The sequence below is a fragment of the Mobula hypostoma genome, chromosome 19 (assembly GCF_963921235.1).
Source record: "Mobula hypostoma chromosome 19, sMobHyp1.1, whole genome shotgun sequence".
In the NCBI taxonomy this organism is placed as follows: Eukaryota; Metazoa; Chordata; class Chondrichthyes; order Myliobatiformes; family Myliobatidae; genus Mobula; species Mobula hypostoma.
The window spans coordinates 49,446,342-49,472,812 of record NC_086115.1 but is presented as its reverse complement, the minus strand read 5'-3'; the positions used below and the strand labels follow the sequence as shown (position 1 = coordinate 49,472,812).

Here is a 26,471-nt window from a genome sequence, read left to right as displayed (position 1 = left end):
AAAAGGACAGAACACAACTTCCACGTACTCCTGGTCGTCAACTGTTCTCATTCAGTTTATTACAATTGCCTTTCTATTGAATCATTAGGCTCAAACGAGTCACATTCCAGACCATATACTGGCATGTCTAGCTATGCAGGATGTGCAATTTGGACTCTAAATATATTCAAAAGTGTAATCTGCACTAAAATGAAAACTCAGTCATATTGCAGTAAGAACAAGCAGCAGGTACTAACCATTTACCAGCAATATGTAAAACAGCTGTATGGAGACAATTAGTTTGGATTTTTTACATATTCATATCATAAAGACAGTCAAACAAGCAGAATTACTATACCTGGGCTATTAGCACATTGTTGATGCATTCTCAAACATTTTACTGAAGAACGTTAATGACTAATTTCATCGCTGGTGGAAATAGCTTGGCTTTCTGAGAAAATGTAAATGGTGCTATGAATTTAATTGTCATCATAACAGAGAGAGATGGTATAAAACCGTACAGAATAATCATCCGTATAGTGCTGTTGTGGTTGATTGGTTAAAAAGAGCAAAGATGAGTTGTTAACGCAAGCGATGCATTTCACTGTACGTCTCAGTACACACGTTATAAGTAAACTTGAATCTCGAATATCTTCACTAAAACTGACTGATTCAAGGTATTGACTAATACGGGGCCCTCTGTTGGCTAGGGTCAACCATGAATATTGCGTCCTGGCTGTCTACATATAACCATATAACCATTACAGCACGGAAACAGGCCATCTCGGCCCCTCTAGTCCGTGCCGAACTCTTACTCTCACCTAGTCCCACCCACCTGCACTCAGCCCATAACCATTCATTGCTTTCCAGTCCATATAGCTATCCAATTTAACTTTAAACGACAACATCGAACCTGCCTCAACCACTTCTGCCTGAAGCTCGTTCCACACAGCTACCACTCTCTGAGTAAAGAAGTTCCCCCTCATGTTACCCCTAAACTTTTGTCCTTTAACTCTCAACTCTTGTTTGAATTTTCCCTATTCTCAATGGAAAAAGCCTATCCACGTCAACCCCCTCATAATTTTGAATATCTCTATCAAGTCCCCCCTCAACCTTCTACGCTCCAAAGAATAAAGACCTAACTTGTTCAACCTTTCTCTGTAACTTAGGAGATGAAACCCAGGCAACATTTTAGTAAATCTCCTCTGTACTCTCTCAATTTTATTGACATCTTTTCTATAATCCTACATGATTTGTAAGCCAGGGCAGTTTGATATGGAGAGCAAGCTGGTGTTGACTAACAGCAATAATAAACAAAATCATGCAAATCATGCAAGGTGTGGGCATATCTCATAAGAACATCTCACACACTCTCAGATATCATCTCAGAGAAATTTTATCAGTACAATCTCTCCAAAGCAGAGACAAAATACTCCAAATAACTGGTTTTCAAAGCACACAGTGTACTTTTGTAAATTGCTGTTTTTGTTAATTAGTGATTTAAGAAGATAATTTTTTTCATAAAACAAACAAAACAGTTGTTAATCACCAGTTAAATGGCAAATGCTGGTATTACAAACCACTATTCACTATAAGCGGCCTGGGAAACACTCATACATTTAACACCACGTGGAGGTGCATGGAACGCACTGGCAGGGGTGGCGGTAGAGGTAGTTGCAACAGGGACAGTTACGAAATTCTTAGTTAGGCACATGGATGAAAGAAAAATGCAGGGCTATGGGGAAGGGAAGGGCTAGCTTAATTACACTAGACAACAAAGATTTTGCTTCCTGAATATGTCTTGGTGTATCTTATCAACTTTAGGCTGCTGCTCATGAAAATCATGCTAAAATTTCCCGAAGCCGCACTATTACCTATATTTGTTATATCAATTTGTAATTCAAGTCAATTGAAATGTCGCCTGCAATGTAGGCTGAAAAGTTTTCTATCTTGTCCAGGGATGCCTGGGCATGCTTAGGCAAGCTGGATGCTGCATGGCTCGACAGGTTTTAGAAAGGCTATCTATTTCCATGAAAGATTTCAATATTTGAGACAGATGATTCCCATTATAACTGATTATGGAAGGCATTTTTGTTGGTCCGCAAATCAAATAGGTCACCCATGACAGGAATTTCGAAGAATTTCTAGTGGGACTGGAGAAAATCGCATGGAAGGCATTCAAGGATGTTGCTGAAAATTTCCTTGGCAACTGCAGAGCACCAAACTACATGCAGCTAGTTGACAACATACTTCAAGCATACAAAACCATTAAGTGTAGCATGTCACTAAAGGTTCATTTTCTGCATTTCCATCCATAGAAACCATAAAAACAACTACAGCACAGAAACAGGCCTTTTGGCCCTTCTTGGCTGTGCCGAACTGTTTTCTGCCTAGTCCCACTGACCTGCACACGGACCATATCCCTCCATACACCTCCCATCCATGTATCTGTCCAATTTATTCTTAAATGTTAAAATCCCTATAAGTCTTGGCACTGTTAGTGACGAGCATGACAGTTTCACCAGGGCACCGCTGTCATGGAGAAACAGTATCAGGGCAAATGGAATCCATCAATGCTGGCTGATTATTGTTGGGCACTTTAGTGAGAAGCCTCAGACACCAAGTACAAATGAAAATTATCAACAACCATTTTTAGCTTAGTTGAACTATTGCAAAGTGTCAGCACTGTTATGCAATTGAATGCATTCTATTCAATAAATTTCTTGTTTTTCCAAATTCCTATGTGATACAAGTAACCTGAAAGTATACTTCTGTTCAGTTTCAATTGGTCTATCATAAACAAAAAAAAAAATTCTGAGGAAGCAGCACTTTCAAAAGATTTTGTTGTCCAGTGTTACAGAGTAGGTTAAAAGTTTGGCACAACATCATGGGCCAAAGGGCCTGTACTGTGGGGTATGATTCTACGCTCTATGACTTAAATACTTCAGTTACTTTTATCTTATGGGCAAACTGATCACAATGAACACGGGGTGAAGGAAAATGAATGGCAATCAATAATAAAGTGCATGCCATGTCATCAAAATTTTTTAATAAAATCTCAATGAATAAAGTACAAATAAGCATCACTGCTTCAAGCAATGTCTTTGTTTTAATCATCATTCCACTCCCTGTACTCCTATGGTGATGCAGTTTCCCAATCAGAAACAGTTCTTTATTATTTCGTGTAAGCAACCATTCCTTGTGTGAGGAAGCCTGAGCATTAACATCAATGAGCAACATACACAAGGAGATCAGGGATGAGTCGCCTGTGCTGAGTCCCAGCATCGAACTCCAGAGTGCACTAGGTCAATCAATGCACCACCTGCCTCAGCACTTAAGCAGGGCATGAAGGTTTGAGCAGGCACACATTGACATCATTATTGATATATCCGGGAACAAAAGGGTTAATGTATGAGAAGCATTTGATGGCTCTGGGTCTTTACTTGCTGGAATTTAGAAGAATGAGGGGGGAATCTCATTGAAATCGATCGAATATTGAAAGGCGTAGACAGAGTGGATGGTGAAGATGTTTCTTATAGTGGGGGAGTCTAGGATAAGAAGGCACAACCTCAGAACAGAAGGATGTCCCCGTGGAATAAAGATGAAGTGGAATTTCTTCAGCTAGAGGGAGGTGAATCAGTGGAATTCATTAGCACAGACAGCTGCTGAGGCCAAGTCATCGGGTATATTTAAAGTGGCAGTTGATAGGTTCTTGATTAGCAAGAGTGTCACAGAGAGAAGCAGGAGAATGGAGTCGAAGGGGATAATAAATCAGCCATGATGGAATGGTGGACCACACTCGATGGGCCAAATGGCCAAATTTTGCTCCCAAGTCTTATGGTCCCACAACAAAACAAATCCTCATCTTGTCAAAGCTGAAACTAGTAGTTTTAGCGTTGTGTCACAGCATTAATAGCTTCTTTACAGACATCCAGTTTAGTGCAGGACCCTGTTGAAATTTGTTGTTCTGCTATGGAACACTTACTGCCTGCAGCTCTTACTCAACGGTAAGTGGAGCTTTCATTTCCTCACGACAGTCACTGATGTACTTGAACAGACTCTTGGCATTATTGCTCCTGTTGAGTCAATGCATTTAAGGCTCACACTGCCTCCATGACTCACAGGAAAATCAAATCATTTCTGGTGTTGTCACATTCCCATACAGTGCATTAGTCATTTTCCTATTGAAGGATTATTTGAGATGATGTCGATCAGCTTCTCGATAGACCAGACCTGTCACAACAATCAAGAGTAGCTGCAGTTTTCCTTTACCTAGTGAGATTTATCTCCACTGATAAAATGGTTGAGACATAAACAAGGCAATGGACAACGAAGTTTCAATTATTTTTTATTTATTAAAATACAGGCAGAATAGGCCCTTCTGGCCCTTCGAGGCATGCCGCATAGTAACCCCTGATTTGATCGTAGCCATGAGGAAGGATATACAGACATAGGAGGCAGTGCAGAGGAGGTTCACCAGGTTGATTCCAGGGATGAAGGGGTTAACCTATGAGGAGAGATTGAGTTGCCTGGGACTATACTCTCTGGAGTTCAGAAGAATGAGAGAGGATCTTACAGAAAGATACAAAATTTTGAAAGGGATAGATAAGATAGAAGTAGGGAAGTTGTTTCCATTGGTAGGTGAGACAAGAACTAGGGGACATTGCCTCAAGATTCAGGGGAGAAGATTTAGGACGAAAATGAGGAGAAACTGTTTTTTTCCCCAGAGAGTGGTGAATCTGTGGAATTCTCTGCCTAAGGAAGCAATTGAAGCTTCTTCACTAAATATATTTAGGAAATAGTTAGATAGATTTTTACATAGTAAGGGAATTAAGGGTTATGGGGAAAAGGCAGGTAGATGGTGCTGAGTTTACGGACAGATCAGCCATGATCTGATTGAATGGCAGGGCAGTCTCGATGGGCCGGATGACCTACTCCTGCTATTTCTTATGTTCTTATGTAAACACGGGACAATTTACAATGACCAAGTAACCTGCAAACAGTACGCCTTTGGACTGTAGGAGGAAACTGGAGCACCCGGAGGAAACCCACGCACTTATAGGAAGAACGTACACACTCCTTACAGGCAGTTGTGGGAATTGAACTCAGGTCACTGGAACTGTAAGGCATTGTGCACTATGCTACCATGCCACCCCAAAGTTCTGCTTTGGCAGATATATTTAAAATGCTGGTATCTACGGGTGAGGTGCCGGAGGATTGGAGCATAGCTCATGTTGTTCCGTTATTTAAAAAAGGCTCTGAAAGTAATCCGAGAAATTATAGGTCGGTAGTAAATTGGATTAGACATTGGCTCAATGGAAGAAGCCAGAGAGTGGGAGTGGAGGATTGCTTCTCTGAGTGGAGGCCTGTGACTAGTGGTGTGCCACAGGGATCAGTGCTGGGTTCATTGTTATTTGTCATCTACACTAATGATCTGGATGATAATGTGGTAAATTGGATCAGCAAATTTGCTGATGATACAAAAATTGGCGGTGTAGTGGACAGTGAGGAAGGTTTTCGAAGCTTGCAGAGGAATTTGGACCAGCTGGAAAAATGGGCTGATAAATGGCAGATGGAGTTTAATACAGACAAGTGTGAGGTATTGCACGTTGGAAGGACAAACCAAGGTAGAACATACAAGGTAAATGGTAGGGCACTGAGGAGTGCAGTAGAACAGAGGGATCTGGGAATACAGATACAAAATTCCGTAAAAGTGGTGTCACAGGTAGACAGGGTCGTAAAGAGAGCTTTTGGTACATTGCCCTTTATAAATCAAAGTATTGAGTATAAGAGCTGGAATGTTATGATGAGGTTGTATAAGGCATTGGCGAGGCCGAATTTGGAGAATTGTGTGCAGTTTTGGTCACCAAATTACAGGAAGGATATTAATAAGGTTGAAAGAGTGCAGAGAAGGTTTACAAGGATGTTGCCGGGACTTGAGAAACTGAGTTATAGAGAAAGGTTGAATAGGTTAGGACTTTATTCCCTGGAGCATAGAAGAATGAGGGGAGATTTGAAAGAGGTATATAAAATTATGATGGGTATAGATAGAGTGAATGCAAGTAGGCTTTTTCCACTGAGGCTAGGGGGAGAAAAAAAACAGAGGACATGGGTTAAACGTTTAAAGGGAACATTAGTGGGGGTTTCTTCACACGGAGAGTGGTGGAGAGTGGAATGAGCTGCCAGTTGAAGTGGTAAATGTGGGTTCACTTTTAACATTTAAGAAAAACTTGGACAGGTACATGGATGGGAGGTGTATGGAAGGATATAGGCCAGGTGCAGGTCAGTGGGACTAGGCGGGAAAATAGTTTGGCACAGCCAAGAAGGGCCAAAGGGCCTGTTTCTGTGCTGTAATGTTCTATGGTTCTATGAAAGCATTTTGCTGACAAAAATGTGCCATGGATGGCTGCTGCACCACCAGCATAGGCTAGCAGCAAATGCATCCCCCTCCTCCTCATTATAACAGGGGCACCGCGGTAACGTAGCAGTTAACGCGATGCCATTACAGCTTGCGGCGTCAGAGTTCGGAGTTCAATTCCGGCTCGTGGTCAGTAAGTGGGTTGCTGGGCACCGTGGCTCTATAGGCCATAAGCCATAAGGCCCTGTTACTACACCACATCTCTAAATAAATAAATGGCCTCTTCTGACCTCCCCCAAGATGGGGGAAGCTCCCCATCCAACAGTGTGCACTTATGGTTACAGTTCTGCACATTAACCACAAGTTCCAGGGCAGTAGTTTCTGTTACTGATGAAGCTACCTCACACGACAGAGCAATCTGGACAGGCTGAGGAGGAACAAAAAGCTGCAAACTCATGTAGCCACTGGCACTGAGGTAAAAATGAGCCACAACGCTTCCGTCCCCTCAGTTCACATCAATTTAAGAATTATTTGACATTTATTCAACTCATTTGAAATGTGTTTATTAGATAATGGAGTACAATCTCTATTTCACCTCTTAAACCGTTCATGACAAACTCACGGTCAGCTTGAATCAGAGTAATTTAAATACAATTCCCAAAACTGAGCATGATATACTCTTTATATCAATAATTAAAGACAGCGGGTACAATCACTTAACGCTTTGTTTCACTCCAACCATTACCAAAACCTGTCAGCTCATTTATTTTACTGCCAAGTAAAAGTGGCCAAGCACTTATATAGTGCTGGTAGTAAAATGAGGAATTGAGTCTTCTCAGGGAAAAAAAAATTGCTCTCTGCATAAAACCTTCCGGCACTGTTTCTCATTACAAGTTACAGACTGCAAAAGATTAGTATCACTGCACCTTCAAATGACCTGCACAGAAGTTAATACCCCTCAGATACATCAAACAGACTCCAAAACATTAAGAATGAAGCTAGTTATCGGGCTGAATACCAAACTAAAGGTTTTGAAAACGCACATCAAATGGTCATTTAATAGTATTAATACTTAAAGCCGAACATAGACAACATATGCAAATTATTAACTTCTACCTCTTAATCCTTTCCATGTCGTGTCGCATCGGGCGGCAACATTGCCATTTCTTTCGCATTTTGTCTTGTTTTTTTTTTACAAGGCCAAGTTGCTAGCTCGACGCTCAACCCAACCCAGCACGTGCAAGGAGCCGGCCGGATTCGAACCTGGGATCACTCCCCGCAAAGTCTGGTGCAGATGCCATAACACCACTAGCTGGCTAACTCTAATGCATATAAATTAATATCCCTTCTAAAAACATCCGCCACAAATTTTTAAAAGGTATTTATACACTGATATCAGTAATAATTTTGGGTGCTCATGTCCCAATAGAAATAACATATATTGTCTCACAATTAATTGATAATTTAGCTGCTTATTGTACACGTCTCTTCACAAATATAGACAACTTTTGTTTAAAATTAAAGTCATGTTTTAATTCTTAAATTTCAATGTAATGACAGTGATCAGAATTAAAGAAGGTATTTGAGCTCTCTCATTACATGCGTTCTCCTTCTCTGGATTCATATTACAGTACATCACCAGCTTGACAGCCTGCTAGTCAGAGATAAAGAATAATATGCAAGGAAGACTTTTAGTTCCAAATGTTGTCTTTCACCAGTGAGTCACAGCATTAGATTCACCACCAGAGAGTTAATTCATGTCATCACAAAATATGCACCAAGACATCTAACTTTGGTCAACAGAGATTTTGCTTCCTGAATATTTTTTGGGTGTATCTCATGGCTTTTGGGCTACTGATCACGAAAATCACCACAAAATTTCTCTATCGCCCAGCAGCGCCTATATTTGTTATTTCAATTCATAATTCAAGTAAGAATAACTGAAGTCAAGATTAAGGAAGGCATTTCTGTTGGTCCACCAATCAAACAGGTCATGAATGACAGGTGATTCCAAGAACTTCTAGTGGGACCAGAGAAAACCGCATGGAAAGCTTCAAGGATGTTGTTGAAAATTTTCTTGGCAACTACAGAGCATCAAACTATGTGTAGCTGGTGGACAACAGGCTTCAAACATACAAAACCATGAAGTGCAACCAAAGATTCATTTTCTGCATTCTCATTTAGACTTCTTCCCTGTAAGTCTTGGCACTGTCAGTGACAAGCATGCTGAAGGGTTTCACCTGGACAATGCTGCCATGGAGAAACAGTATCAGGGCAACTAGAATCCACCAATGCTGGCTGATTATTGTTGGACACATAAATGAGATGACTCCGACTGAGTACAAATTAAAATCATCATCAAATCATTTTTAACTCAGTTGAGCTATTGCAAAACATCAGCACCGTTATACAATTCAACACATATTGAATAGAAGTTAATTTCTTGTTTCTATAAATTCCTACGTGATATAAATAGTTTGAAATTATATTTGTGTTCAGCTTCAAGAGATTTGTCGTAAACAAAAAAAATTCTGAAGAAGCAACACCTCTGTAAAACATTTGTTGCCCAGTGTAATCAGTCCATAACATAAAGGCATGGACTTAACTCCTCAATTAATAGAACAGGGAAAAGTTGGTTGGGATAGGGGGAGACATAGCAGTTGCTGGTGGAAAAATAGGAAAATGTGTAAGAGAGAGAGAGTGGTAAATGGAACAATGGTAGGCAGTCAACTGAGATTATCTGAGATCAACCAATGGTCTGAGGTATGGTAGCATAGTGGTTAGCACAGAGCTTTACAGTACAAGTGACCCCGGTTGAATTCCCACCACAGCCTGCAAGGAGTTTGTACTTTCTCCCATTGTGTTTCTTTCCACAGTCAAAAGACCTATCGGTCGGTAGGTTAATTGGTCATTGTAAATTGTCCCATTAGGCTAGGGTTAAATCGGGGGATTGTAGGGCAGCATGGCTTGCATGGCCTATTCCACGCTGTATCCCAATCAATCAATAAATGAATAGACTATGCGGTAAATATGCAAGATTCTGAAAGTTGTTCAGAAATTAACTCTTGGGGATAAATAGGTGCTTTATTAAATAAATGAGCTTCAATTAATGAGTAAAAATTGTAGCAAATAGATTTAACAGAATAAGTGCCTTTTTCTCATTCCACCTTGTTAAGTTTCTAAAACAAGATTCGGGTGCTATGTATTCCCTAAGATTGTTGCAAAAATCAGCAAGCAATTGAGAGAAATATATAATTCCAGTAATGATGCGTTACCTCAAGAGGGAGAAGTCTCGCAATATGGAGTGAAACATCAGATGACGCAGATGAAATACTTGAACACCTGTTTGGTTTAATATTACATCACAAAATATTGGACATCCAACACACAGCTGCGAGCAACTCTCAGACAATGCAGCCTTTGTTTGCCCAAGGAAAATAAATAACTAAAGGCAGTAGAAAAGCTTGTTGACTGCAACTTCATTAATCTGTCTATCTGCAAGGGGTTACTCTAGCTTCGTTCATGATTATTTTTCCAGTTCTCTTTGTAATCCTTTCAAATAGAACTAACCAATAAAACAGGCAAAATACCTTGCATAATGCATTATTCTATTAGCAATCTTCCTGAAATAAATAGAACTTATACATCAAAATTCATCAATTATAAATCCCTCAGATTTTTTACATCAGCATTCATCAACTATAAATCCCTCAGATTTTTCACGTGTTATTTCCCAACTATCTGCATTCAAAAATGTAGATCAAGCATGCACAGTGGCATGCAAAAGTTTGGGCACCCATGGTCAAAATTTCTGTTACTGTGAATAGCTAAGCGAGTAAAAGATGACCTGATTTCCAAAAGGCATAAAGTTAAAGATGACACATTTCTTTAATATTTTAAGCAAGATTACTTTTTTATTTCCATCTTTTACAGTTTCAAAATAACAAAAAAGGAAAAGGGCCCAAAGCAAAAGTTTGGGCACCCTGCATGGTCAGTACTTAGTAGCATGCCCTTTGGCAAGTATCATAGCTTGTAAGCGCTTTTTGTAGCCAGCTAAGAGTCTTTCAATTCTTGTTTGGGGGATTTTCGCCCATTCTTCCTTGCAAAAGGCTTCTAGTTCTGTGAGATTCTTGGGCTGTCTTGCATGCACTGCTCTTTTGAGGTCTAGCCACAGATTTCCGATGATGCTTAGGTCGGGGGACTGTGAGGGTCATGGCAAAACCTTCAGCTTGCGCCTCTTGAGGTAGTCCATTGTGGATTTTGAGGTGTGTTTAGGATCATTATCCTGTTGTAGAAGCCATCCTCTTTTCATCTTCAGCTTTTTTACAGAAGCATGTTCTATTTTAACTTCACCAGTCCACAGGACTTGTTTCCAAAATGCATCAGGCTTGTTTAGATGTTCCTTTGAACTCCGCAATGAGCAAAGGTATGTTTGGAGAAAAAAGGGTGCATAATTTCATGAAAGGAACACCTCTCCAACTGTTAAGCACGGGGGTGGATCGATCATGCTTTGGGCTTGTGTTGCAGTTAGTGGCCCGGGGAACAGTTCACTGGTAGAGGGAAGAATGAATTCAATTAAATACCAGCAAATTCTGGAAGCAAACATCACACCATCCGTAAAAAAGACGAAGATGAAAAGAGGATGGCTTCTACAACAGGATAATTATCCTAAACACACCTCAATATCCACAATGGACTACCTCAAGAGGTACAAACTGAAGGTTTTGCCATTGCCCTCACAGTCCCCCGACCTAAACATCATCAAATATCTGCGGATAGACCTCAAAAGAGCAGTGCATGCAAGACGGCCCAAGAATCTCACAGAACTAGAAGCCTTTTGCAAGAAAGAATGGGCGAGAATCCCCCAAACAAGAATTGAAAGACCCTTAGCTGGCTACAGAAAGCGTTTACAAGTTGTGATACTTGCCAAAGGGGGTGTTACTAAGTATTGACCATGCAGGGTGCCCAAACTTTTGCTTCGGGCCCTTTTCCTTTTTCGTTATTTTAAAACTGTAAAAGATGGAAATAAAAAAGTACTCTTGCTTAAAATATTAAAGAAATGTGTCATCTTTAACTTTATGCCTTTTGGAAATCAGGTCATCTTTTACTCGCTTAGCTATTCACAGTAACAGAAATTTTGACCATGGGTGCCCAAACTTTAGCATGCCACTGTACAATTTGTGCCAATGAGGAAAACCAAGAAAAATAACTTTTATTTAAGTTGTCACGAGGTGCCACAGAGGTGAAGCAATTGTTACAAAAGACAAAGCAGATACACAATGATGTTATTATCAAAGCTTGAAAGGCTAAGTCATGAGGTAGAAAATCAAATATGTTACGCAGACTGTCAGGATGACTAGAAACATTGACCAAGAAACATGGGTGATGGTAACACTTAGCTCTCTGTATGCTGAACAGCACGAAAACAAGTCACAGAAAGAAGTTCCGCATGTCTGTTCTTCTTGGTGACGAACACTCAGAGCGAAAGCCTCTGTCAGAAGACTGTGGATTCACAACCCACTCTGGGATGGAAAGACTAGAGAGAAATCAGTGCAATGCCAGCAAAACTCAGCACTAAACCAGAGGTCCCATGGAACTATGTAAGACCATAAGATATCGAAGCAGTATTAGGCCACCCAACCCATTGAGCTCCACTCTGATATTCCATTATGGCTGATTTATTCTCCCTCTCAACTCCATTCTCCTGCCTCCTCCCTATATCCTGTGACGCCATGACTAACCAAGAATATATCAATCTCCAATTTAAATATACTCCATGACTTGTCCTCCACAGCTGTCCATGGCAATGACTTCTACGTTACACCACCCTCTGGTTAAAGAAATTCCTCCTCAGTTCTACTCTAAGGCTGTGTCCTCTGGTCCAATAGGAAACATCCTCTCCACATCCACTCTAGCGAGGTCTTTCAGTATTCAGTAGGCTTCAATGAGACCTCCCCCCCTCCCCGATTCTTTTAACCCCAGCAGGTACAGGCCCAGACCGATCAAACACTCCTCATGCATTAATCTTTTCATTCCCGTAATCCCTCCTCAGACCCTCTCCAATATCAGCATAATTAAAATAATGCGATTTCAGTGCTATTCGTGGGAGGTGCATAAACTTGTTCCCATGTAATCAGCGTTACAATGGCCAAAATAGTATGTTACATACATATTATTTTGTTCATTGTAACCTCATAACCTCACCTCACCTCCATTCAGGGCCCAAACAGTCCTTCCTGATGAGGCAACACTTCACCTGCAAATATGCTGGGATCATCTATTGTATTCAGTGCTCCTAATGTGGCCTCCTCTAAGTTGGTGAGACCCCTAAAAATTCGAGGACTGCTTCATCGAGCACCTCCGTCCCATCTGCCAAAAGCAGTACTTCCTCGTGGCCAAACATTTTAATTCTGATTCCCATTCCCATTCTGACATGTCGGTATGTGGCCTCCTCTTATGCCACAATGAGGACACCTTCAGGATGGAGGAGCAACACCTTATATAGATAGATAGATATACTTTATTGATCCCAAGGGAAATTGGGTTTCATTACAGCCGCACCAACCAAAAATAGAGCATAAATATAGCAATACATAAATATAGCAATTCCGTCTATGTAGCCTCCAACCTTATGGCATGAACATTGATTTCTCCTTCCAGTAAAAAAATTTCCCTTCTTCCTCCCCTCTTCTTCTATTCCCACTCTGGCCTATTAGCTCTTCTCACCTGCCTATCACCCCCCCACCCCCCATGGGTTCCCTCCTCCTTCCCTTTCTCCTATGGTCCACTCTCCTCTTCGAGCAGATTCCTTCCTCTCCAATCCTTCACCTTTCCCACCCACCTGGCTCACCTATCACCTTCCAGCTATCCTTCTCCTCCACCCACCTTTTTATCCTGGCATCTTCCCTTTCCTTTCTAATCCTGAAGAAGGTTCTCGGCCCAAAACGTTGAATGTTTATTCATTCCATTAATGCTGCCCGATCTGCTGAGTTCCTCCAGCCCTTTGTGTGTGTAGTTACATAATCGCCAACATTCACCATTCTCCTGTAGGTACACAAATCCTTGTAGACATTTCTTCTAGATGCATTTTAAAACTGAATGGCATTTAACTTGATCAATGGGGGCTTTCTTTAATTAGCTTAACAATTTCTTTCCTACACTGCTGTCAATGCTAGGACGAAGAAACAAAGTTGACTCCGATTTAAGTTGAATCTTTAATAAAGGCAGGTTTCATCCATTTCATGAGTGTTAGTGCCTTGTAAAAATGAATAAGAGACCAAACAGCAATGGAGATAGTGCAATGGAAAGGGGAAAGCACATTGATTCAATGCAGATTAGAGGGTGGGACTGATACAGAGCAGCTGAACAGACAGAATGATGAAATGCCAACTCAGGAAAACAAGCCTCAACTATTGCCAGCACTTACATTTAACAAGCTTCATGCCCTTGCAGAAACCTTAGTTCATCTCTGAGAGGAATTGGCAGGATTATTTGTACGTGACCAAAGAAAAACTTGCCATGAGTCTGCCAAGAATGTGGACAGCATTTACGGTAAATTGTAGACAGTATTTATGGTAAATCGTGAGCAATATTTATGGTAAATTGTAGACAATTGTCACCTCTACTATGAAGAACTTCAGAGTTGGGAAACACAATGAGAAATCAAAAGTGATGAAAGCAAACAAACATAAACAAGAAATATGACTGAAGTTCAACTTTCAACATCTTTCAATGATTGAAACCTTACTGCTTACATGGTTGAGACTAACTCCCATTTTTAAAATCACAAAGGCAGCACAGGATTGAAATCCACCTTTTCCACAGTCATCTTTGTGCAGAATCAGAATCAGGTTTAATATCACCAGCATGTCGTGAAATCTGTTGTTTTTGCCGCAGTAGTGCAATGCAATACACGATAATAGAAAAAGTGAATTACAGTAAAAAAAATATAATAGTTAAATTGAATAGTACAAAAACTAGAAATAAAAAGTAGTGAGGTAGTGTTCATACGTTCAGTAGCCATTCAGAAATCGGATGGCAGAGGAAAAGAAGCCGTTACTGAATCACTGAGTGTGTGCCTTCAGGCTTCTGTACCTGCTTCCTGATGGTGGCAATGAGTACAAGGAATGCGCTGGGCGACAGAGGTCCTTAATGATGGATGTTGCCTTTTCAAGGCATCGCTCCTTGACAATGTCCTGGATACCACAGAGGCTAGCGTCCATGATGCAGCTGACTAATTTTACAACTCTCTGCAGCTTACTTCAACCCGCCCCCCCCATACCAGCTGGTGATGCAGCCAGTTAGAACGTTTTCCACAGTACATCTGTAGCAATTTGTGAGCGTCTTTGGTGACATACCAAGCCCTACTGAGAGCACAGGTATGCTATTTGGAAACATTTCAATAATAAGGTACAAGTCACTACCATGAAACTGCACAAGACACTACAACTGGGTGCAGAAAGAGTCACTACTCCACTTCATTTTATGCAGGAATTAGGCAAACTAATGGGTGAAAATACGGTATTCGTTAACCAAAGGAGTCAAATATTAAGTCTCTAAAATTATACAGTTAAGCACCTTTTTGACACAGGTAAAGGTAGAGCAGGAGATTACCCATCTTATTAGATATAATTCTATTCATACCCAAACATACTTAGATTTCATTTAATTTTACAGCTTAGAAAGTAGTTTAATAAACTTCTCAATGGAGTCAGCAAGGTTAAAGGGATTGGAAGATAAACAAACATTCTGTACTCCATTTCTGGCCACAAACCTAACAAATTACCTGATTCCACCCCTTTGCAGGCACACATCTGTTCAGGCACTATGCCCATCTGCACTCTGAAACCCTGGCTATGGTACCACATTGCATTAGTTCACTGCACATCCCAGACTAATGGGTGAATCAGATGCCAGATAACCAGGATTTTCAAACAATCAGGTCTAGATGATCAGAATTTTACTGTAACTGTTCAACCTGGACTTAAGTCGCCAAACGCCAATTCACGCTGGATGGTTGTAAAATAATTCCTGCTTGCTGCTGTTCCTGCATCTTGTTGGAAAGAAATAGTAACTATCACCACAGCAACCTTCCTTTGATTCCCCAATCTAAGTAAGTTTTCCTTCTTGGCTTGATGACACCCCAACAATCTGTCAGAAGAAATTTCTTACTTGTTTCAAGATTTGAACAGCCTCTGAAATCATCACAATAACTGGTGGTAGTGTATGCACACAAAGCTTCAGCTCATATATGCGTCATGTTTGATCGTGTTCTGGTGTAATGGCATAAATAGCATGGTGCTGAAGTAGGATTTCTTACAATCAAGTGTCTAGCACATAGAAATCATATTCGTTTCTTTCACAAGTACTTAATTTCTTTTCAGGATCTAAGCAGCACTGGCAAGGACAGCACTTACTACCCATTCTTGGGAAAAAGATGTCTTCCTGAGAAAGCAAGCTGGTTTTTTTGAAGTGTTGTTTTTGAATGTTCTCTTGCAGTGTTGCTGTTCAAGATTAACAAAGATTCAGACCTAGAGACAATGCTAGAACAGTGCTACATTTCTAAAGTAGAATGGTAAGACACTTGGAGGGGAATCTTCATGTGGTCGTTTTCCCACACACCTGCCGCTCTTGCCCTTTTTGGTTGTGAAGGTCACTAGTTTGGGCAAGTAACTGTATTATATTTTAGACATGCTAGACGCTGCAACACTATGCACTTGTGTTGGAAGAGACGGGTATTTAGGATAGCAGATGGAGTGACAATAAGGATTACACACAAAATGCTGGTGGAACGAAGCAGGCCAGACAGCATCCACAGGAAAAAGCACAGTTGACGTTTCGGGCCGAGACCCTTCGTCAGGACTAACTGATGAAGAGATAGTAAGAGACTTTAAAGTGGAAGGGGGAGGGGGAGATCCGAAATGATCGGAGAAGACAGAAGGGGGAGGGTAAAGCTAAGAGCTGGAAAGTTGATTGGCAAAAGGGATACAAGGCTGGAGAAGGGAGAGGATCATAGGACAGGAGGCTTAGGGAGAAAGAAAGGGGGAGGGGAGCGCCAGAGGAAGACGGGGCATCAACTGTCTCAACTTCACCACACCTTGTTCCAATTCCAACCTCGCTCCTTCCAAATGCTCTGCTCTTCACACCCTCCGCACCAATCCTAACCTTACTATAAAACCCGCTGATAAGGGGGGGTGCTGTTGTAGTCTGGAGTACTAACCTCTACCTTGCCGAGGCAAAGCGACAACTCGCTGATACCTCCTCTTATTTACCCTTCGATCATGACCCCACCAAGGAGCACCAGGCCAAAAAAAAATCTTATCCTTGTAAGCGGAACAAGTGCTACACATGCCCTTACACTTCCTCTGTCACCACCATTCAGGGCCCCAGACAGTCCGTCCAGGTGAGGCAACACTTCACCTGTGAGTCGGCTGGTGTGATATACTGTACTGCGTCTGGTGCTCCTGGTGCAGCCTTCTATATATTGGTGAGACCTGACGCAGACTAGGAGACCGTTTCGCTGAACACCTACGCTCTGTCCGCCAGAGAAAGCAGGATCTCCCAGTGGCCACACATTTTAATTCCACATCCCATTCCCATCCTGATATGTCTACCCATGGCCTCCTCTACTGTAAAGATGAAGCCACACTCAGATTGAAGGAACAACACCTTATATTCCATCTGGGCAGCCTCCAACCTGATGGCATGAACATTGATTTCTCTAACTTCCGTTAATGCCCCTCCTCCCCTTCACACCCCATCCCTTATTTATTTATTTATTCCCCCCCCCCTTCTCTCTCTGTCCCTCTCACAATAACTCCTTGCCTGTTCTCCATCTTCCTCTGGTGCTCCCCTCCCTCCTTCTTTCTCCCCAGGCCTCCCGTCCCATGATCCTCTCCCTTCTCCAGCCTTGTATCCCTTTTGTCAATCAACTTTCCAGCTCTCATCTTTATCCATCCCCCTCCTGTCTTCTCCGATCATTTCGGATCTCCCCCTCCCCCTCCCACTTTCAAATCTCTTACTATCTCTTCTTCCAGTTAGTCCTGACGAAGGGTCTCGGCCTGAAACGTCGACTGTACCTCTTCCTATAGACGCTGTTTGGCCTGCTACGTTCCACCAGCATTTTGTGTGTGTTGCTTGAATTTCCAGCATCTGCAGATTTCCTCGTGTTTGCGTGACAATAAGGATGGCTGCTTTGTCTTGGATGGCATCAAGCTTCTCGAGAGCTCTTGGTGCTGCATGTGTCCTGACAAGTGGAAAGTAGTCCATCGCACTCTTGCACTGTGACTTAGAGATACAGGAAGGACCTTGGGACATTAGGGATTCTGTCACTCCCTGCAGGATACCCAACCTGTTAAGAGCTTTGGATATGGCCAAGTGCCGAGAGTGAGAGACACTGAAGCAGGTCAACAGTTCACTGACCTTAATGAGAACTGGTGTAGATTTTAAAAGAAAGGGAAAACAAGAAACGCTAGGCCAACAGGGTCATTAACCAAAACCCTCAAACTGAAAGTGAACACCAATGTTGTGGTTGGAAGCAATAACTAAATACTACATGTACACCACTCCTTGATACCGTCAGTCAAAACGGTAGTCTTCTTTCCCAGACAAAGGTGAGAGCAAGCAGGGAGCATAAATGTTGCTGTGCTTTTGGTCAAGTCTCAACTAGACTAGAATGAAAAGAAGGGAGTTAAATACCATCATAATGGGACACACATTAGCAAGAACATGCATACTAACGGGTGCAATTGTCAAACCTGGTGCACAGTCCACCTGCTTGGGTGCTTAGACCCTACAACGGAGTCCGTGGTTGTAACACAGCCACTCAACAACTCATATAACCATGTGGTTGGTCCAGCTGAGTTTTTATTCAGCGGTGAGCCCAAGACATTGATAATGGAGGATTTGGCAATGGTAATAATACTTAAAGTGGTTAGACTTTCTCTTATTGGAGACAATTATTACCTAGTAGTCTTGAGCTGCAAATGTTGCTGCTATGTATCAACCCAAACTGTGTCACCGATATCATGCCTGACTGTGTTCTGATCTTGCTGCATACAGACCTAAACCACTTCTTTTTCTAAGAATTGTGAAGGGAATTGAACTCTACTTGGGTACATCTCAGGTCATGCCTTGCTCTTATTGCTACCATCAAGAATGAGGTACAGAAGCCTGAAGGCACATACTCGCCGATTCAAGAACAACTTCTTCTCCTCTGCCATCTGTTTTCTGAACGGACGTTGAATCCTTAGACACTACCTCACTACTTCTTTATTTCTATTTTTGCACTGCTTATTTAATTTAACAATTATATATATTTACTGTAATTCAGTTTTTAAAATTATATATTGCGTTCTACTGCTGCCACAAAATCAACAAATTTCACGACACACACCAATGCTATTAAACCCATTCTGTTGGAAGGAAGGCCGTGGTGAAGTGAGTGAAGAAGGTTGAGCTTATTCTGAGGTATTCTTGCAGGGATATCCCAGGGAAGAGATGATTAAGCACTAAGAACCACAAACATCTTCATTTATGTGTGACTCTATTTTCCACATGGTGAACACTGACTTTAGCCTTACCTTGATGTCACTCAATTGAATGCCCAGTCACTCACCTCAGCTTCTAGGAATTCAGCTCCTTGGTTCACATCTCGACTAAAGGCTGTGATTAGATCTGAAGCCAAGTGGTATCAAAATTGGACATTGGGAAATAGATAATGGAAACAATGGAAATAGGTAAGGGAAACAATTGCCCTTAATAGAATTGTCAATAGCAGTTTCCATCAGCTTCCTGGTATTGGAAGATAGACTGACTGGGTGGTAATTAGCTGTATTGGATTTGTCCTACTTTCTGTGAATAAGACACAGCAGGGCAACTTTCCACCTTGTTGTAGATGTCAGTATTATAACAGTACTGAAATAGCTTGGTTAGAGGTGCAATTAGATCTCAGATGCAGGAAAGCGGCTAGGGTGATGACTGATCCCATTGCCTGCCCCTGTTGTACCCAGTTCCTTCAGACACCAAACAGCGGAAACTGAATTGGCTGAAAACTTACTTCTATGATAATAAGGTTCAGGAAAAATAACCAAAGCTTAACAGAATTAATCAAATAAATGTCAAATTAGCGAAGAGTACAATCTCATACTTATTAGACAGATGTTTAAATCTGTATATATAGATAAAGGAAATTTAATGGTAAGTTTGATTCCAATTTCATCAGCTTAGATGGACCAAAAGGCAGTAGTTGAGACAAAAGGTTTGTATGATCATCACACACAAATGAATCTTGAGATGCAAATAAATGTCAAATTAGCAAAGAGTACAATCTCATACATTAGACAGATGTTTAAATCTGTATATATAGATAAAGGAAATTTAATGCTAAGTTTGATTCCAATTTCATCAGCTTAGATGGACCAAAAGGCAGTAGTTGAGACAAAAGGTTTGTATGATCATCATACACAAATGAATCTTGAGATGCCCATCAAAAGATGCACAAAAAAATCAGCCACTCAACTATACCAGACAACAGCAATTTGCTAACAAAAGCAAACCATCTTTAAATCTGAAGGCTGTTTCACAATTCTGTGCATTGTGGCTCTCTGTACCTTAATTCCATTTAACCACTCTCCATAACCCAATACTGTATCCATCAACCACAATCTTGAAAACTGTGGTTACCTCAGCACCATCCAGTTTTCGGCAGAGTTTTTGCATCCACAGCGGTGTAAGTACAGTAGGTGCTTCTTGAGTTCACTTACAGCAAACCTAACTCTTTATTTCTCTTGATCTCCCTCGTTACATTCAGCATTTTTACGTAACTATCATCACTCCTCAACCTCCGAAAGCCAAGGTGATCAAAAGCAACCTTTTTATTGTGCTATTCCAATGAATCTACACCTTTTTCTAAATTTATACACCTTTCCTTAGGTGTAGTACCAAGAGTTAAATCTGAGGAAAATTTTAAAACACCCTCCTACATTACTGGATCTTAATTTACATTTTCCGCTTTGCAGTTAACTCCTTCAGATAGCCACCAGTATTCTACAAGACTTTTTGATTTTTTTTATACATTTGCGCACAAAGTTTTAAGGATATGTACATCTAAACTCCTTTTCTCTTCAACGGCTCATCATCACCTCCCATTAAGAATTCCAAACTCTCTCTCTCCAATCCAAAAGCTGATGACTTTACACTTCCCTGCACTAAACTCCAGCTTTCAATTTTACTTAGACTTGTTCAACCTAATTAAAACTTAGCACTGCCATCAATACAAACGACTATGCCTTCTCATTTAGATTTGCAAACAGGATAACAAAACCATCAATCTCCTCTTCCAAATCAGAGGTATAATTGATTAAAAGCTGAGGCTCAAGTACAGAATGTTGGGAACTACGACTTGTCAAGTCCTACCTATCAGAAAACATTCCTATTTCTCTCTTCAACAGTGGTGTAGTTGCTAACACAACGCTTTACAGTACAGGCAACCTGGGTTCAATTCCCACCACTGCCTATAAGGAGTTCTTACATTCCCTGTGATGCTCCGGGTGCTCCAGTTTCCTCCCGCAGTCCAAAGACCTACTGATTGGTAGGTTAATTGGTCATTGTAAATTGTCCTGTGATTAGGCTAGGATTGAATTGGGGGATTGCTGGGCAGTGTGGATCAAAGGGCTGAAAGGCCCTATCTCAGTAAATAAATATAAAAACTTCAGCTGATTACCAGCGACTTCATATACTCCACATATTGAGTTAAAACCATGTTCTCCACTGCCAGAAATGTTTTCCACTAAGTAGTTGGCACTTTTTGTTTGGAAATGAGCATAAGGACAGAAGAAGTCTATGCATGTTTTTCAATTATCTGCAGATACACCCCACAGAGCATACTCTAAAGCTAGACCCAGAAAACTGTCTGGTAGTGTACCAACTCTATACACAGAAACCACTGCTTAATATCCATTTCCATTGAAACAATGTGGCTTAAATGTTTTGGTTTTGAGCATCAATTATATTAAATTTACATTACATTTGAAATCCATTTTTTATCTCCCTAATAAATCACCAAATCAATTTAAGAATAGTCAAACTGCTTTGAAATTTCTTTAAATCAATCTCTATAGAAAAGTCAAACTCTGCAGCCATTTTAATTATACAGCGGCAAACTCAATCTGCTGTTAATCTATTTGTGAAATTAACCAAGGTTTCTATTACTAATTCATAACGTTTTACTTTCCCTTGCTCAACTGGAACAAACTGGTACAAACATGTTCTGGTATTTCATATCACTATTTAATCATTTACTAACGTTATAAATCTGACAAACTACCTATTGTCTGCTTAATGCTGTTACACATTATATATATCCCACAAGATATATTGCCCAAACATTTGGCACACACAGAAGTGACAAGTTCAGGCCCATACCCTTTAAGTGTCAAATATTTATTTCTCTCGTTTTGTGATGTTAGATGTAATTCTAAAGAAAAAACACCCAAAATACATAATTCAACAGACAGTATGCATTCTGACCATAAGTGACCCTGGATTAACATAAATGCACCACCTTCAGCATATCAACTGTGAAGGAGTATTTTAAAAAGTACCTCTGGAATCAAATTTCATAGACTGGCAATATTTTTTTAAAAAGGATAAACTTGTTGGGGGAGGGCGGGGAAGCCTTTGTTTAAAATTTGCACAAAACCTCATATGCTTTTACCAACAAGGGACGTTTGGATAGGTACATAGATGGGAAGGCTATGGTCCAGGAGCAGGTCGATGGGATTAGGCAGTTTCAATGGTTCAGCGCAGACTGGATGGGCCAAAAGCGGCCTGTAGCTTTCAATGACTGCTTCCTAAACCACCAAACTTTATAATAAACATAGGCTCCAACTTTACAAAATTAATGCACCCACGTTAGGTCAGTCACAATCACCATAGTGTGAGGAAGATTATCTAGAAGGGACTAGAATTGTTTGGATCTAAAAATCTTCAGCGTCAGATGGCAGATATCTAAAACTGAAAATATTTCTTACATATTTTTCCAAAAGCATCTATCCAGTAATACCAAGGAGAATACCTCAAATTATCATTTCTATGCATCTTTGTAAATGACTCTGCCATGATATATAAGCTCCCAAAAGGGCGCAATTAACTTAACATTCAAGGCATAGAGCCCCCCTCCCACCCCCCAAACTTCCTTTTGGAAACGTGGATAATCTAGTTTCTCATCATTAGAAAACAGCAGGAAACCACTGCACGGCGACATTTACTTCCCTACATTCCAACTATCCTCTCAGCATTACTGACGAAAAACACAAGTTGAGCTGGATGGGGGAAGATAGAAAAAGTAGCTGGAGACTCGGAGGAGCAAAGGATGGGTGGGAAAAAGAGGGAAGGCCGAGGGCAGAGAAAAGAAGGGTGCCAGGGGAAATGAAGCTAGGGGAGACAGAAAACGATCGGAGGGAAAAGAGAAAGATTAGAAGGGAAGTGTGTTTAAGGACAATGGCAGCAAGGAACTATTGGCAAGGTGGTTGGTGACAAATTGGGATTTGTTTGTTTAGGAGACTGGGTTCTGTGTGGAAGTGGAGTAGAGGTTGAAAAGGTGGCGGATAAGTGTGCCAATAGAAAGGCTGTGTGGAAAGGGATCTGAGGCTGATTGAGGGGACAAGCATACCTGAACCTGGACCTGCACCATGCACAAAAGGTACGGGGCCAAGAAGGAATTCAGGGCTGAAGAGAAAGGGCACCGTATAATTAATTTGGAATATGCAGGATAATAGGCATCGTCATTCTTTATTGTGGGTGAAAGAGGGAAGAAATGATAAAAGGGTGGCAGATCCATTTGTGGGGGTTGCAGGCAACTCTGTGGGGGTGGGGGTAGGCAGGAGAGTAGACACAGCGACTGTTCCCATTAAAAGGGAGGAGGAGAGCAGGAAGATGAGAAGCTCCTGAAGGTAGGGCTAGAGGGGGGAGTGAGAAGTCAGGGAGTGAGGAAGAGCGGGCGGGAAGGAGACAGAGTGAAGTGATGGAGAGAGCTAAGTGAGAGAATTAAGTTAAGGAGGGGGGCTGTGTTGGCGGCGAACGCAAGGAGTTAGTGCATGGTGTGCGAGCGGCGGCATGACCGCAGGGGGCGGGGTGGGGGCGTGTACAAGGTGGAGGTTGGGGGAGTGAGTGAATGAAGGAAGGAAGGAAGGAAGGAAGGAAGGAAGGAAGGAAATAAGGAAGGGAGCGGATTGCCCAGGGAGGGTGTCGCTGTCGCCAATCGCCCAGCCCAGCTCCCGGTACCTGTGCGATCACCGCCCGGTTACAGCCCGTCCCTCGGCACCAATATCTCCATCACTCGGCGGACCTCGCTCACGCTTGCCGGCAGCTCCCTCCGATCAGCTGGTCCCACATCAGAAAAAGAAAACAATTAAACTTAATCCTCGGACTGCAGCCTGTAAGATCCGAGCGACAGGACCGGGTTCTCCCCCCGAGTGGGGGACGACAGCCGCTGCGAGAGACAGAAGCAGTCGGAGAAGGGGAGGACGGAGCGGCCGCTCTGCTGTCCTGGTCCTCGGTGACTCCTGGCGATCGGACTTCCTCCTCTTGCCCCCCGCCCCCTCCCTTCTTGCCCCCCTCCAACACCCCCAGCAGAAGAAACAGCGAGTTGCAGAGAGCGAGGGAGAGGAAACAAGCGGGCCGGGACCGGAGGGGGTCTGGCTGGGCTGGGCTGGGCTGGCTTCGGCGGGCGGGCTCTGCCATAAACCAATGACACAGCCCCACATGGACAACCGCGCCTCCAACACTCGCACAGCCGCTCACTTTTACACTTCTCCCGATAGCATCGACATGGAGACGGGAGCCACCGACTCCTTCCCCGTGCACGAAAAACTACACTGCACCGCCTACAACCCTCAACTTTCCGACTGCAAGGTTCCTCGTTAAAAAAAACACGCCAAATTAAAATCTGCTTCGTGAACTGAAAATATTCTCAAGAGCCTCACTTTTTCTTTACAAATACAGAAAAGCATTGCATTCACCATAACGAAAGTGAGGTGACCCAAGTTTTCCGCCTGTCTCCCATCAAGACTTCAACAGCTCGCTTCTGCTCGTTTATAATTTTTTTTTAAAAAACTTAATTAAATACATTGGGAGCAAAACTGCAGACTTAAGTCAAAAATTACTTTGTTTTCTTTAATTAACTGAATATTGACAAAAATAATCCCTTCAAGCTCGGTTAAAATTCACATGCTTTTTAAATTCTAAAAATTTAAAAGACAAATAAAAACGCTCTACTCTTTCCCCATCCGGCTGATTTAAAAAGTTGCAGCGTGCATGCATCAGCATTGTTTCCAGTCCTGATGCAGGGTTTCGACCCGAAACGTCGACAATTTCCTTCTTCACTGACCCCCACCCCCAATGCTGCCAGACCCGGGGAGTTTGAGTTCCTCCAGCGCTTGGTTTATTGCTCTTGTCTCATCCGTTGGTTATATATTTATATGCAGCGAGTCTGTCAGATCGGATTTGGAAAGGTCTTGGGGATAGGAAAGTTCACAGTATAGCTGTTTTACTAACAGTTTCAGGATTAATCCTACCACAGCGTAAGGCAACATTCTACATAAGCGTCGGCAGTGCACAAGGACTGGTGAGGTTATGGAATGCATTGTCTGACAATGCGATAGAATTACGCCGGTTTTCGGAATGAAACGTTAAATACCAGAAGCGAGAATTCAAGTGAGCAGCGGGGTGGTGGGATCAGTTGGGTCAGTCTTCGAAGGAGCAGAACAGCCCTACATTGACTTTACATTGAGCAACACACACATACAAAATGTTGGAGCAACTCGGGACAGGCAGCATCTATGGAAATGAGTAAACAGTCGGCATTTCGGGCCGAGTCCCTTCTTCGAGACGGAGGAGGGAGAGGGGAAGAGGCCAGAATAAAAAAAGGCGGGGTAGGGGAAGGAGGACGGCTAGAAGGTGATATGTGAAGCCAGGTAGGTGGGAAAGATAAAGGGCTGGAGAGGAAGGAATCTGTAGGAGAGGAGAGTGGACCATAGGAGAAAGTGATGGAGGAGGGGACCCAGGGGGAAGAGGTAAAAGGTCAGACTGGGGAATGGGGGAGGGGAGGTGGAATTAGGTTACCAGAAGAAGAAATCGATATCCATGCTATCAAGTTGGAGGCTACCCAGAGCTCCCTCTTCACCATGGAGGCCATGGACCGACATGTTGCTCTAGGTTTCCATGATACCTTCAATTCATTAGAAATGAGACCATCATCTTTTCATTTTTCATCTAACATATGACATCACTTTAGATATCAAAAGTATTCAAGGGAAGAGAAAGAAAGCCAGTGACTTTCTCAGTTTTTTTTTTGACATTGAAAGGGGAAAAGGTGACGATTCACACACGACTACCTATACACAATTTACCAGTAAGTAACAAGAGGGAGAACAGCCTTGTCTGATCACCAGAACGTTTCTGTTCCTACACAATCAATTACATAGTTCTACTGTTTCCTTTATGTTCATTTGTGAGTTCTTTTTCCAACCCATTTTGGAGTGCACGCTAACAATGGACAGTATGTAGCAGGTCTGTGCTATGACTCACTTGCTCCAAAGCATACTTGACCTGAAGATTTTATAGTGAACTTGTTTTTCTCTCTGTAAAATAAGCTTCCAATTTCAATCATTTCACTCTTCTGCTTCAAGTAGTAGATATAAGTGATGATACCTGTCCAGTTGCTAGCTGGAATTTATGGCTTGAATACACCCCAACTAACAAATTACTATTCCTGGACTTGCAAAACCTGTCCAAGGTTAGCACATGATGCAGACACTTCCACTTGCTCCCAGGATAGAGGATAGGAAGCAGTGGTACTCTGAGCTTTCATCTTCATATATTGCACAGTCCTTAAAAGGACCTGGTGATGCTTACTGTGTTAGACTATGTGGGTATTATTAAGTTATCTTTTCCCTTCAGGCTATTTACCTCAGCTCTCTCTAGTAGCTCTTAGGAAGAAAAAAGTATATAAGCACATCTCATCCTGTTCCTCTGAGCAGAGAGCAAACCAGAAGACTATCTTAAAGTGCTCTCAGGCAAAGCTGTTCCCTTCTTGAAGTTTACTCCTGTTGACTGCAGCAAATCCTGATTTGAC

The 26,471-nt window shown here is 41.9% G+C and overlaps 1 protein-coding gene across 3 annotated transcripts in view; it reads right to left on the bottom strand.

Annotated features, from left to right (window-relative positions):
- The window catches only part of ctbp2a (C-terminal binding protein 2a), a 317,555-nt gene extending 293,640 nt beyond the window's left edge, over positions 1–23,915 (bottom strand). For 2 of the 3 annotated variants that reach the window (XM_063071836.1, XM_063071841.1), the window contains exon 1: positions 23,621–23,914. The gene's annotated coding sequence lies outside the window, so the exon portion shown is untranslated. Of the gene's footprint in view, positions 1–23,620 lie in introns of all 3 variants that reach the window. The other variant, XM_063071837.1, reaches the window with a different exon arrangement.
- Between the last annotated feature and the right edge of the window lie 2,556 nt (positions 23,916–26,471).